Below are 13,795 nucleotides of genomic sequence, written 5' to 3' on the forward strand. Positions count from 1 at the left end.
ATCACATGCAGCTGGGAGTAGCTCAGACTTGGAGTCCTTGTTGGCAGGAGAGGCACAGCCTGGTTTGCTACAATGCAACTGTCCTCATTAATGTTCTTCAAGCCCTGATGTACTGGGACCGCCATGGTTGGGTCAGAAGATGGCTGAGTTTTCCAGGCTCATTCTCTTGTCTTCAGAATGTTAAATTGGGTGATAATGAGTAGTAACTGTGTCCTTTTTTATGGTGAAGTTGACACTTGCCTTCTAGTAAACAGACACAGAGATGACCCTCCTCATTTCGCACAGGTCACCAAACAGCCCTGGAATGGTAGGGGTTATTGGCCATTTACCAAACTCTGTTTGACTTGGGTTCATGGGTGAGAGATGAAAGGCTCTATATTGCATTACCAATCCCTGGGGCCAGCCAGTCTCCCTAAAGAAGCATTTCATTTAGCAAGGCAACTGCTGGCCCATGGGAATCAGAGACTTGGGAAAAAGAGGACACAGTTTCAATTGCAAATGTGTCCTTAGGGCAGATGTCTTAAAGCCAGCAGAAACTCACTGCTTCAGTGTCACAATAGTGGCTCCAGGACACTGCAGATTTTCCCCTTTAATTAATCTCCCCTTTTTCCCAAGAAAACATCCTTTAGGTTACTTGTGGTGTTTCTGCCTCTGCTCTGTTCTGTCTCTCTCCTTGGGGCAAGACCGCTGCAGCAGCTGTGAACAGTTACCTTTTCCAAGGGCTTCAAAATTGAAACAGATGAAGCAAGGAGCCCTGGTATCACACTTAGAGGTGTTGGGCTCTTGGGAGAAGAAATCAGTACTTCTGAAGCATCTAAATATTTTCCTTACTCTGGAATAAAGATGCTGACTGATTTTCTTGGTTATAGTAGAGTGGTCATTGCTATTGGGGTAGTCCAAGTCCTTTTTACAGATAATAGATGAAGTGATTGTTGGCTACAGGAAGAATATTTGGTTCATACCAAGAATTCAATGCAGACTTGTTCTGAATTTCCTAGGACTTAAAAATGCAGTGTTGTTCCAAATTCATTATCACTGATTAAAATCCTCTTTCAGTTTCCTCCCTTTCTGTTTGTGATGTGAGTCATGAGACATTCAGAAGTTGCATTTTTTTTGTTAGATAGTTTTACATCATGTTTGTAATAGTTCTTCTGCCAAGTCAGCAGGTTTTTTTCTGTGTTTGTTTATTTATTTACCAGTCCATTTCCAGCAAGTTCTAGTTACCCAGTTCTCGCTGACAACAGGGGAAGAGGCACAAGCAAGCTCAGAAAATGAACCACTAGAAGGTAAGTGAAAAGAATAGTAAATGCAGGCCATTCATGTAACAGGATTCGATTCATTTTTATACCAGGGAGATTTTTTAAATGGGACTTCTCCCAGTGGAGAGCTCACACTGCTCAAGGCCTGTTCACTATAAAGACAATACATAATTATTCTGGGCTTATTATTATTTTTTATCACTCCTTTTCCAGTTGCAGGGAGTGAGGGCAGAGATGAGATCAGGGCCCAGTTTATGGCTGTGCAGACTGTGCAACACACAGGGCTGCAGGACCCTGTGGAGGCAGGAAAATGCACCCAGGATGGAGGTTCAGGTGGCAGGTCTGAGATGGGAGAATCCATCAACAGCAAAAATGGGGACTCAGCCTCCTGAGGGCCTCAGTCCTGCTGTTTGTTGCTTTCAGCATCTTTTCTTTTCACACTTATTTTGAACCACGGAAATGATGAATTGAAAAAATGCCATGTCATTTGAAGCACTCTTTCTTGTATTTACAGGAAACAGATTATTTGTTCACTCAGGATAGTGAAAACTGAGTATGATGAACTCATCTGGAGAAAATGTAGGTTGGGTGTGACAGAGAAACTTGTGTTTTATACTGCAGTGACATCTTAATTTCTGGTTTTGGTATGACAGACTCAGTGATACTGAACCATCCCAGCTCCTGCTTTCAGGCTGGAGTCACAAGCTGGACTTGGAAGAAACTTCCATGCAGATATGTGACTGCAGTGTGAATACTGTGCCAGGGTAAGAGAAATTTTGTTTAATTTGGGGTTTATACAATATGTAAAATCCATACAAAGTCTATTGTTCATCCCTGCCTAGTTAAACTGCATTTGATCACTACTTGTTCAACCCAGTAAAGTGTACCTGTGTACCACAGCAACACCTGCTCTATTTACATATTGAGATTATTTTGCCAGGTCAGGCCTTTAGGATTTAGCATTTCATTCATAAAAGATTCAACATGCCCAGTTGTTCTCTCTCTCTACTTCCTGATGATTTGGGTGATTTTCTCTCGCCAATTTATATTTTAATTATCTGTAACACTTCTTTACTTCCTAATTTGAACAACTAAGATTAAAAAAAAAAAAAAAAAAGCTAAAAAATAACTCTCAAAGTGTGAATGGCTACTCACTATAATTTTCTCTTCAGTACTTGCAGGTCCTAGGTTATCTTAGGTGACATTTTTATGTTGTTAGTTCTGCTCAGACAGAAGGTAGAGACAGTGGGCAATGTGCTATATGTTTCTTTACAGATGAAACCTACAGAGTGTCCTAAAGTCCAATACTCAATACCAGCCACTTCCACATCCCTCTGTGCTCCTACCATTGCTTTGAACCAGTTTATTTATTCATTTGGGCTTTTACTCAGATGCATTTCTTCTTGCTGCAGCAGCAGGGGTACAGGAAGGGGTGTTTGAAACCATGCAGTCATTTCCACCCTGGATTTCATGAGGAGTTATTCTTGTCTCACTGATGACGCATTCAAATATCCCTCTATGGATTCCAGGTGAGTTAGTCACATTTAGATGCTTCCAAGTAATACACAGAAAGGTGCTGAGAAAATGAGGAGTTTCTGCCTAGTCACACACACACACACAAAAAAAAAAAAAAAAAAAAAAAGCTCAGAAAAAGTAGTTCTGAGCAAATTTACATGTATGTACTAGCCCTCAAAGTATTCTAAAAAGACCTGGGGCCAAAGTGCTTTTACCTTAAAAACAGCAGGGCTGCACAGTATTTACTTTACTGACTGACCCATCAGCTGCTCTCTGTCCCCAGAAACAGTTCAGGAAATAACTGGAAGTATCTCAAGACATAAAAAGGATAATTAAGTTTCATTGTGGGAATAAGAGGGTAATCTGTCCAGACAAATCTAGGACCGAGTACTGAAAGCTGTAGTATCTGAATATAAAAAATGAGTAATTTTGGAAAAAGATGTCTATCAGGACTGTAAATTCAGAGAGTAAAAATGTAGCTTTGCTTAATAGACCATCTCTCTCTCCATCTCCCTCTAACTCATTTTCTTATTCTCTTTCTTCCTTTTGTGTTACTGCAAAAAAAAAAAAGTGTGCAAAATCTGATATTGAGAATGCTTTAGCTTCATTTCAATCCTCTATTCTCAAAATGTTTTGTTCCACTGGGAAGATTCCCCCTGGGAGATAACCTCAGCCAAGAGTGCACGAGGCTTGTGGGGTGAGTGATTTGCAGAGGAGCCACTGTATTTTGAGGTGGCTCTGAGGCAGCCAGGTCCCCACTCTTCTGAGGCTCTTAAAGATATTTGTGAGCTGCCATGAGAAACCACCTGGGACTCAGGGCAGGCCACAAGTGCTTAGGACAGTGTTTTCTCTGCACCTTTTTTTGCTGAGCAGAATTGCAGGACTATAAACAAATGTGAGTTTTGCCTCATTCTTAGGTCCTGTGAGTTATGAAGGCCCACTCCAGATGTAATGAATGTATAGATCATTTTGACCAGATCATAATCTATTAGTAAATAATGCTCTCTGAAAATGCATAGGTGAAATAAAGAACTCCTTGCTACTATTGCTGTATTGGTAGCAAGGATTACTGTGGAGGCCAACATGATCCTGAGGCTTTGTGCCACTGACATTTAAATACAATGCAGAATTGACTACAGGGTTTGGTTAGCAAATTCCCTTCTGGATTAGGATATTCAGGATTTACACTGCTGGAAACAGAACCCAAAACTATACAAGGCTTACCTGTGCCTTGGCTTCAGCTCACTGACCCCCTCACTCATATTTATAGAATTTTTTCATTAGATTCCTAATTTTAATGGTGATATTAATTAGCAAATCACACAATACTTTTCAGAATGAGTCATCTGACAGAGCAAACCCCTATAACACTTATAACTTTTCTTCACTATCCCTGGAGGAAGCCCAGGGGTACCAGACTAAGACCTAAGGCAAATTGTCAGCACAGTCTACAGGCCATGGGAAGGTTAGGTTTAAAGAAGATGTCACATTAGGGACATCTGTGTGACACATGCTGCAGTGTCCAGACATTGGAGACTATGTTTTTGCTCTAAATCTAGAGAGGAAGTCACTAGGAAAAAAAAGGGAAAGAAGCACAGGGGAATAAAAGTACTTTTGAAAGAGAAGAAATCTACATTTCAATGAAAATCCTTTCAAGGCATTTCAAATAAGAGTCTGAGAGAAATAATTACAAAGTTTGGAGAGAAAGAACGTTAGCTTTGATATCTTTTTCTTCTATGAAGCAATTAAAATAAGCAATTTTTCAAATACTAAGCAGAAAATTACTAATGGCTGAACCCAAAAGCTTTCATTTCCTTCTTGGGGCCTTTATTCTTCTAAAAAAAGACAAAAAAAATGTGAAGGTGGTTTTCCAGATAGATTAATGCATAAAGCAGTCGCTAGTTGGATGTCATAAAAACTACAGCAGCATAGAATAGCTGAGATTAAGAGCTAGATTTAAATCATGCAACAGTCCAGTTAATATCAATGTCTAATTAAGAAATGCATAAGAAGTCTGTAATGTTGATTTGATGGAGAAAAACTCTAATAGGGTTTCTTTTGGAATTTTCCATTTCAATTGCTGTGTGGACTTTTAATGGATGTCCTATCCAGTCTATGGTATTAGCAAGAATCATCCTCAAATTAAAACCAAGGCCTAAAAGGGAGCACAGGTAGACAAATTAGCTGGTCTGGGGAGCAGCCTGGGTAGAATGAATGTGAGCTGAAGCCGAAATTTTCATACAAATAAAAGAGAAAAAAACGTCTCAAATCTGGCGTGGAAACCCTCTCTGCTTCTCCTTTGAAACAATCTAAAGCCTGTAATTTGAAACAATGTGATGTTAACCCACTTCCCCACCTCCCTAAGCCTGCAGAATTCCCTGACAATTCATACTTAGACACCTAGACCACTAAGCACTATTAATTAGTCTTTTTTTATTTAAAAGACTTTCCATAGTTATGCATATTAGTAATGTGTAGAGGTGGGTTCTTTGCTTGTGATGGGATTTAGAGCACACAGGTCCCTGTCACCATCAACAAGCACTATTAATCTCCCACTCCTCTCTGGGTAACTAAATCTCTTAAACCCCTGGAGCAAAACTAAGCCTGTGGCATCTTCTGTGTCCCATGGATCATCCAAGATGTTTGGTCTCTAGATATGAAAGGGGAACTGTTTTTGAGCACTTGACTAATGCCCTGAAGTTGCTGAAAGAGGAGCAGTGTAACTCTTAGTATGAACAAGTGCACTTAGCAAAGAGGGAAAAGCACAGTGCTGAGTTAAAGCAGCACTGTATTTGTTATCACTGCTCTGTTCTTCCAGAGGGAATGATCTCAAGGATCCAGGAAGATGGCACAGTCAGAACAGCCCCTCTGACCAATTGTGCTGGGGACTAATTTTAAAGTTCATTAGGACACATTAAAATATAATACATTGTCCATGGCAAAGCAAGGCACGTGATTCCATCTGTGTACAAGTCTCTTTCCAGTACAAAATCCATCCAGACACCTTTCAGAATTATATCATTAAGTCTTGTCATGTCCACAGAGAGTGGAAAAGACTGTAGGTGAAAAGCAGAGTAACAGTGAAACTTTGGCACTTATATTTTTGGGTCATTGCCTGAAATGTCACGGTCCAAATTCATGCCCGACATTGTTCTGTTGATCCATGAGGGACAAATATGTCATATTAAAGTGACACCATGGCCCTGGGGGATGTCCCAAGGATTTTTCTCCTTGAAAGAGATGGGAACAAGGATGTTCCCAGTGAGGCATCTCCCTACTCAGTGGTACAGAAGGTCTAATGTGAGAACACTCAGCCCATCAGAGGTTCTGGGTTTTTTACCCTGCTCTTGGCTGTAAGGCTGGGAGGTGCCATGGGTTGGGATGATGCTAGAGGCTTGTTCAGGTGGAGTTCTAACAGGGTGCTTTGTCTGCAGCCTTTATTAGATTTATGCAATACTTAGGGAAAAAACAAGAGTATGAAGCAGGCTGTCTTTTGCAAACACGCAACGGAAAAAAAACCAAACCTTAACTTGTCCAACACACTTGAGAGCCACAAATTCTGTTACAGTTTTGCTAAATGAGAGGAATATTTCTCCCCTCCTCTATAAAACCATCCTTTTAGACATTACTGCAGTCATGACCTCACTGCAGTTCCTGGATTCCTTCTGAAAAGATTAAAATGAACTAATACACAAATGATCTCATCCCAGCATAAAGGACATCTTACACAGGGGGGAAAAACTAATCAGGAGAACTTCAGTGCTGCATTTGCAGTAGCAGTAGAAAAAGAACTGTAACACCACTGTGGAAAAACAAACTAAAGGTACAATGGCAGAGAGGCATTTTTCCATCTTATGAACCATTTGGATTTGTCCTACCTGATCCTGCCTGTCACACCTGTCATCCTCATAGCTGTCTCCACATCTATCATCTTTCCTTTTCTGCCTGCCTTTGTCTACAATTCCCCTTGTCTCTTCTGTGCCCTTCCCACCTGTATTAATATTCCTGGTAACTTTGAAATGTATACACTCCTATTCTCAGCTACATCCAAAATGCATTTTGCAGAGCACCTTACACAAAAGTATTCACACATACTTCATCTGTAGTTTATGTTATTCTGGGTTAAGAACACCTTTTCTATGTTTTCCTACAGTTCTCAGGCCAAGGGGTCATGGATGATGACAGCTCACATTGACTTTGGAGCTGTTTTATCTTTTAAGAGAAATCAGGAAGATGAGTTGGGAGAGATGCTTTACTTTCTTTGGTAGGAGAATCTATAAATTAACATTTATGTAAGTGAGACTCTCACCACATTTTTAATGTTGTATCACATTTTGAGGCTGGAAAACAGAATATCTTGGAACTAGGTGATCTTTAAGGTCCTTTTCAACCCAAGCTTTTCTATGATTCTGTGACCTTCAGAACAAGATGAATATGGTATTAATAATGCAGTCTTATCTCTCGTGCCCATAGGTGCTCCTCAGCTCTGCCTTGAGGTGACACCATTAAGCAAGAGGTGACAAACCGGTTTCCTTTCTCAGGCTGAATGTCACGAAACTGCCCAGTTTTGGGGGGGGTTGCACCCTGGCTTTTCAAGGAGAGATGTGCTGTGGCCCCTTCCCACCCTGGCAGGAGGAGCTGGAACTGCTCATTTACAGCTGTGACATTTCTCAGGCAGGAAGAAAAGCATCAGGCTGTAGGGAGGAATCAGAGCAGCCACCTTTAGACACCTCCAGAAAAAGAAACCTCCAGAGGAGATGAGCTCCCAGGGCTGGACCTGGTACAAAGGATGGTGGTACCTTTCTATCCACCAACAAGATTTGCTACTCCTAAATGGGGGAACAAATATATTCAACCCCAAATGCTCTGCAGCTGACATCCCTGCTTCAGTGGAGGAGCTCTGAGCAGTGATGGGTGTTGTAGGATAAAAGCTGCAGCATCAGGAAAGTCCAAAAAGCCCAAGGAGCAGTGCAGAGCATCTGTCACCAACAAGAAAACAGCATGTGAAAAGCTTGTAATTCATGTCCCCAGCAGCCTAACTGGAGGCACAGACTTCCCAAGGCAGAGAGGACTTGCAGAACTGGAGATCTTCAGTGAGATCTCTCCCCAAGCCCTGCAGATTTACCAGGTCAGCTCAGTCCAGGCCAAAGTTGCCGGGAAAGGTCCTGGGCTCTACTCCAAGTTCAGTGCTCTATTGATTGGAAGAGGTATTTATTGTAGATCAGGATCTTGAGCCAAGACAGCTGAAGCTGCAAGGACTAAATTGTCTATTCCCAACCCAGAGATAAAACAAATGGCCAGTTTTAGCCTAATCATCACTTCTGCCTGAGGAAAGAGAAACTCTTTGAGGTAAGTTCCCTTGGATATAATTCTTTCTTTCTAGGTTAGAGAAGGGCTGCAGCTAATACATATCCTGAGTCATAATGTGGATTTGCACCTTTCCTGTTAAATATAGCTGGTTTATGTCCAAAGAATCCCTTCTCTCCCTAATGCTCACTCATATTGTTACAACTTCTACATTAGTTGCAGGTGTGAAATGCCAACTGATCCACACTTCTGGTGCTGTCAGCAGGGGAGTAATGTGTGTCAAAGGCCTGGTTCTCAGAGAGGAGGTCACCCAGATCTCCATTTGCACATCTGCTTTGCTAAACACAAAACTCAGGAGGTTTGAAAAGCTCCAATGTGCACAAAAAAATGAGATATGATCACTGGGGGCCATACAGAAGGAACTGCTTGTGCCTGTCATTTAGAAGGCAGGACACAGAATTTTCCCTCTGTACAAAACTCTTCCTGCATTACAACAGGTGACTTTTTACTTGTAAGTTCTATATTAATAAGGAAAAAACCCCAACACTTCTCTGCATTCCATGAGAAGACAGGATACCACGAGGTGAAAAAAGAGCCTCACACATTAAGCAGCTACAGAAAGATGCTGATATTCAGCATGTCCCTGCTTGGAGTGTGCAGGCACAAAGATCAGGAAAGTGCTGATCAGAGCTGGAGGGACTGTGCTGCTGGAGCCTGCCTTACACACAGGCATCCTGGTTTGGTTCTGGGGCTTCCAGAGGAGCTTTCAAATCTTTCTATTTCCTGCTCTTAGTGGGGTTTTTTGTACCTTGGAATAAGTCTTCTGATGGCAATGTGTTTGCAGCTGATGCCTGGGTAATAGTTCCTGCTCAGGGGACCTCTAACACACAGTATTTTATGCTTTCTACATTTTATATGGGATCAGACTCATCCTACATATACATATATGCCTAATTCTTTCTTGATTCCTGCTAGAGTCTAGAATATCCCTCAGAATCAGCCTAGTTTCTGCCATAAAGATGCCCAACAGTAATCTCTATAGAATGTTTTTTGGTCTTAATTTATTTGGCCTTTTAATGTCACATGTCTATGATATCATGATTCTGATTACTCTGCACTAATAGGATATTTTAAACACATGCATCAAAGCATCATTCACCACAGATTTTTCCTCTCTCAGTTGACTATTTCCAAAATTTTTTGAGGGGATACTGAAACCAATATTTATCCATTTTTATCCAAAATGAGAAAACAGGGGCTTGGTCATCAGCTGCATTCTGATGTTACCTGAATGTAACATCATTTTACATGGAATTTAGATCTTGTATCCTCACTGTAACTTAGGTGGAATTAAAGAAAAGTGACTTCTAAAGTCCAAAGCAGACTGGGGAGAGCCAGGAGCTGAACACATAGCTCAGAGCACGTTTCATGAACACCTGAAATTCCAGCCACGAGCCTCTCCTGCTCATAATGGACATATCCTCAAGGAAGGTGTTGAAAATAATTTTCACAAGAATCAGAAGAGATTCACTTATAATACTGAGGAAGGAGAGCACTTGCATTTTAAAGAAAATTTTGGTTCTGGAAAAGACTCTCTGTTGGTAAATTTGAGGAGCTGTGGCCTTTCCCTTGAAATTTACACCAGAAATTCAGAAATTTCATCTTTGATTAGAACCTTCCAGAGTAATAATAGGAGTGACATTGGTTTCCCTGGGCTGTACATTATAGATATGATAGACCCATGAAAACAAATGGAGAAAGGGATATTGATTTTCTTGGAATGAAATACAGAAAATTTGGGCTTGGAAAGCATTTGAGTATAATATGCTGAAAGTTTAAAGAAACATTTTTAAAGAAACATTTTCCAAGAGCATGCCTGTTAGTTTTATCTTCATTTTTTGCCATGTATAATTATGAGAAACACAGACAACTCATAAGATTTTTTAGTTTCTGTTGAGAATTGCCTTTTCCAAGATAATTCTGTACACTATTACTTTAGCCCACTGGGTATCATGTAGGGAAGGTGTAAGATTATGCACATGAATATTTCTGTCTACCACTTATGCGTGCTGAGACAATATCAACTTATACTTTCTCCTGTCATTGGTCCTTATTCCATAGAGGATATTCTTAATTACCAGCAAGACAATTTGGTAATATCATGTAAAGTGTAACAGCATAATTTCTGTGATGATTTACACCTGCTAAGGATGTGAATACTGAATTTTAAAGCGTATTTTAAGTTCAGAGGAAAGAGTATTTTTTTCTACAAGACACTATTTCTATTTTTAATAGAAATACTCTGATTTATTTAATTTATTGGCACCGTTCTTCTAAATGAAATGAAGCTTTTGAACATGAATACACCATTTTACACATTTTCACTGCCCTGAAAAATTTAGAGCACACTTCTGTACTGGATTAAATCAACTCAAGTCTAAATGCCTAAACACTATTTTTGACAACTGTGCATGAGGGACGTGCCTGTACAGGGATTCTAAAGAATAAAAACCTAAAAATATCTCAGTTGCAAAGAAAATTCCCTGTATTCCTTCTTACACTTCGTCATAGTGGTTATATATATATCTTTTTTAACCCTCACAGGTTTATCCCTAATTCTGTTGGAAATGATTGGAATTATTCCATTGACTTTAAAAAACTCTGTTTCCTACTGGATTAAATGTGAAATTTGTGCATTGGATTTGCTGGTGATGTCCCACTAATGAAACAGGTAATTTTATAAACATGTCAGGGAGGGTAAGTGCCCAATAAAAAGATGTCAGATAGGGATCCACAAATTACAGTCTATATGCAATGGAAATAAAACCAGGAATTCTTACTATGAGTCATGAATTTCTTTATAATTGCTTCCACATTTGGGGCAACTTTTTCCTAGGTTGTCTGCAGAAACTCTGCAATTCTTGGGGCTTTTGATGGCACTTATGATCACAGCAACACATCTCATTTCTGATAAAAATTACTTACATTGGGAAAGATTGTTTTTTTCTCAAATTGCTTTTCTGAGTCTTTATCTACAACTATTTTCTTATCCTCCTCCTCATTTTCTATTTCTAATATAAAAACAGGAGTCCTTATCAATTTAGAACAGCAATAAAACTAAAGAAAATTAAGGAAGAACTGTAAAGCACAGTCAGTTTTAAAGTTCCAACTCAGATAATAAGATTCTGGTTTGTGCTGCACCCCACTCATGGACTCAGTTTTCCATAGTGCATTCAGTGTTGTAATAATGCAAATCAAATACAATTTTAATAACTCCTTCCATTAATGTTTTAAGACTGCAACACTTATGAGCATGATTCTAATTGCATGATTTTGCTACAGGCAAGTTTTATAGATCTGCCTGATCTTTGGATATTTGCACCGTTTGGATTATTTTAAATAATTAATTTTTGGAAGCATTTCAGCCTCAGTAACAACAGTTGGGTTTGATAGTGGTTGTCTTGTCAGTAATTGTATGTATCTGCTTCCATGCCAGGATAAACTAGATAAATTTAGAAATCTTTGGAAGGAGGTGGCTGAGGTTTATACCATGGCAAATGTTATGGAGAACGTTCTTAGGAGGAGAATATTTATAGACTATGTTAATAGGAGCAAAAGAGGTTTAAAGTGAATAACATTTTGTCATGCAGCACAATCAGTTAATTAAATTGCAGGACTTTCTGCCAAAAGAATACCAAAAATATAATCAACTTAGAATGCCATTAAACATTCTTGCTTTATGCAACTTCTATTGCCAGTCTCTAATGCACTGAGTGATAGGAACAAGGAAAATACCTCATGAGAAGAATTATTGACTTATGACATTTTTCTGTATATCTGCTGGGAGTTTCTGCCACAGGGGCCATAGAATCATGGAATCAGTAATGCTGGAAAAGACCTCTAAGATCATCAGTTCACCATTAACTCAACACTGCCAGGTCCATCACTAAATCGTGTCCTGAGCACCATACCCATACATTTTTTAAACACATCCAGCTATAGTGACTGCACTTCTTCTGTGGGCAGGCTGTTCCAATGCTTGATCACCCTCTCAGTGATTAAATTTCCCTAATATCCAACATAAATCTCCCCTGGTGCAACTCGAGTCTTCTTCCTCTTGTCCTGTCACTTGTAACCTGGGGGAAGGGACTGGCCCATCCTGGCTGCAGTCTCCTGTCAGGGAGTTGCACAGAGTGACAAGGTCCTCCCTGAGCCTCCTTTTCTCCAGGCTGAACACTCCAAATTCCCTCAGCTGCTCCTCAGGTGAGGGGTGAGGGGCTTGCAGGACCTCTGGTGTCACCCAACCACTGTTTTTAGCCAAGGAAAGTTGTTTGAAAGCTTGCTCCTCTCTCCAGAAACCTGTGTGAAACCTCAGGCTTTCCTGTCATTGTGCAAAACGGGGTGAGGAAAACGACAGGACGTGGGAAGAAGGTAAGTGAGGCAGCAAAAGTCACAAAGAAAGCATTTGCTGAGTGGCTGGTGAGGGCCCTTACCTTGACACTGTCCCCAGGGTTTCTCTCTAGTGGCAGGCTCTTGGCTCTCCTCCTTGAACGTGCTGTTCTTCCCCTCGAGCATCACTTGAGATCTGCAGCAGAAGGTTCCCTCCTTCAAGAACAGAAACACCAACACAGTCTTGCCCACTCTTGATTCTGCATTTCTTCAATAGAGAATTTACTCCAAATTTTGCTCTTGACAAATGCCTTCACAAGGCTTGGACAAACAAGCATTAAAAGTAGCAGTGGCAATTTTCTTTTGGGGGGTTAAAGAATAGCTATGAACAAAAATATGTTAACTGTACAGTGAGAGGTGATTTACTGCCTGCAAAAAATAGCATTTTCTTCAATGAATATGGCTTTGCCCATCCCAACAGTGCAGGTCTTCCTGTGGGTTTGGTGAAAAAGAACAAAAAAAGAACATCTCATCTGAAATACCCTGAGTACATTTTCATTGCAGGAAAAAGTTCCAACACTTTAGATAATGACAAAGAAATAGTGCACAGGTTGTACAAAACCTGTGATAAACTTTTACTCCAACAGAAGCACTTTTAGTCAATCCTGTTTGAGAGGAATGAAAGGGGCCATAGGCAAATAGACCTTTGAGAAATTGAAGTTTTCCATGAATGGATACTCAGAAGTATGGATAATTACAGCAGTATTTGAGAATTTCACTTCTGGATCAACCCAGCACAGACTTCTCAATTATTCTTTCCCAGAAGTCCTCCCAAAGAAGAGCAACCTGATGTACTGAATTAATGACAAGAGTGGATTATGTCTAGGTATTTCTATGAGAACTTTGTTCTGGAAAATGCCAAACAAGCAAAAAGGTTTGGATTGAATCATGCAGTTTTCATGAAGCTTCTCTGTTGAAAAAAAGATGTTAAAGACTTTTCAAAATTATTGCAAGTGTCCCGATACATATTGTTATAACTGAACATATATTTGCTTTGAAATATATTTTGATTTTAATTTTTAACTTATAAGTGAAAGTAAAAAAAAAATGAAATATTTTGAAACTACTGAAGCAAATGGCTCATTTAGATTTTTCACTTTTTAGCAGCTTATTGGTTAGCCACAGAATTAGCTGAAAAAAAATGAAATCTTGAAAACTCCCAAAGGACAGAAAAAAGCACTTCCCTGTCAGCTATAAAATGAATGAAAATTATAATGACATTTTCATTTAGAGCAGAGATTTACTAAAACACCCATATTTTCACA

General features: G+C 39.8%; 1 long non-coding RNA gene across 13 annotated transcripts in view; it reads left to right on the top strand.

Annotated features, from left to right (window-relative positions):
• Positions 1-12,512, top strand: part of LOC306807858 — a 36,788-nt gene extending 24,276 nt beyond the window's left edge. For 5 of the 13 annotated variants that reach the window (XR_013775838.1, XR_013775839.1, XR_013775840.1 and 2 more), the window contains 3 exons: positions 1,211-1,286; positions 1,774-1,838; positions 1,913-3,220. This is a non-coding gene — a long non-coding RNA (uncharacterized lncRNA). Of the gene's footprint in view, positions 1-1,210; positions 1,287-1,773; positions 1,839-1,912; positions 9,331-10,685 lie in introns of those variants that run through there. The other 8 variants (XR_013775830.1, XR_013775832.1, XR_013775835.1 and 5 more) reach the window with 8 other exon arrangements.
• The last annotated feature ends 1,283 nt before the right edge of the window (positions 12,513-13,795 follow it).

This window comes from Erithacus rubecula, assembly GCF_903797595.1.
Source record: "Erithacus rubecula genome assembly, chromosome: 14".
Taxonomy (NCBI): domain Eukaryota; kingdom Metazoa; phylum Chordata; class Aves; order Passeriformes; family Muscicapidae; genus Erithacus; species Erithacus rubecula.